Below are 372 nucleotides of genomic sequence, written 5' to 3' on the forward strand. Positions count from 1 at the left end.
ATATATATTTATAGTAGCTGGTATAAACATTTAAAATGCAATGTTTCTACTTGCAAGAAAATATCACCCTGTTTTTTTTTTGTTGTTGTTTTAATTTGGCATTGACCTTTTAAAAACCTAATGGTCAATTTAATACATTTGTATATGGCCACAGTGCAACGCAATTTTATTCGAATATAATGTATATATACACAACATTGCTGCAATAACATTATTATTTATTTTACTTTATATTTATTAAAGTGCCCCTATTATGGATTTTTGAAAATTAACTTTCATGCTGTGTGTAACAGCTCTTAGTGAATGAAAACATCCTGCAAAGTTTTAAATCTGAAAGTGCACCGTGTATAAAGTTATTGTCTCTCAAAAGAA

This window comes from Sinocyclocheilus anshuiensis, unplaced genomic scaffold, assembly GCF_001515605.1.
Source record: "Sinocyclocheilus anshuiensis isolate Anshui unplaced genomic scaffold, SAMN03320099.WGS_v1.1 scaffold1426, whole genome shotgun sequence".
NCBI lineage: Eukaryota > Metazoa > Chordata > Actinopteri > Cypriniformes > Cyprinidae > Sinocyclocheilus > Sinocyclocheilus anshuiensis.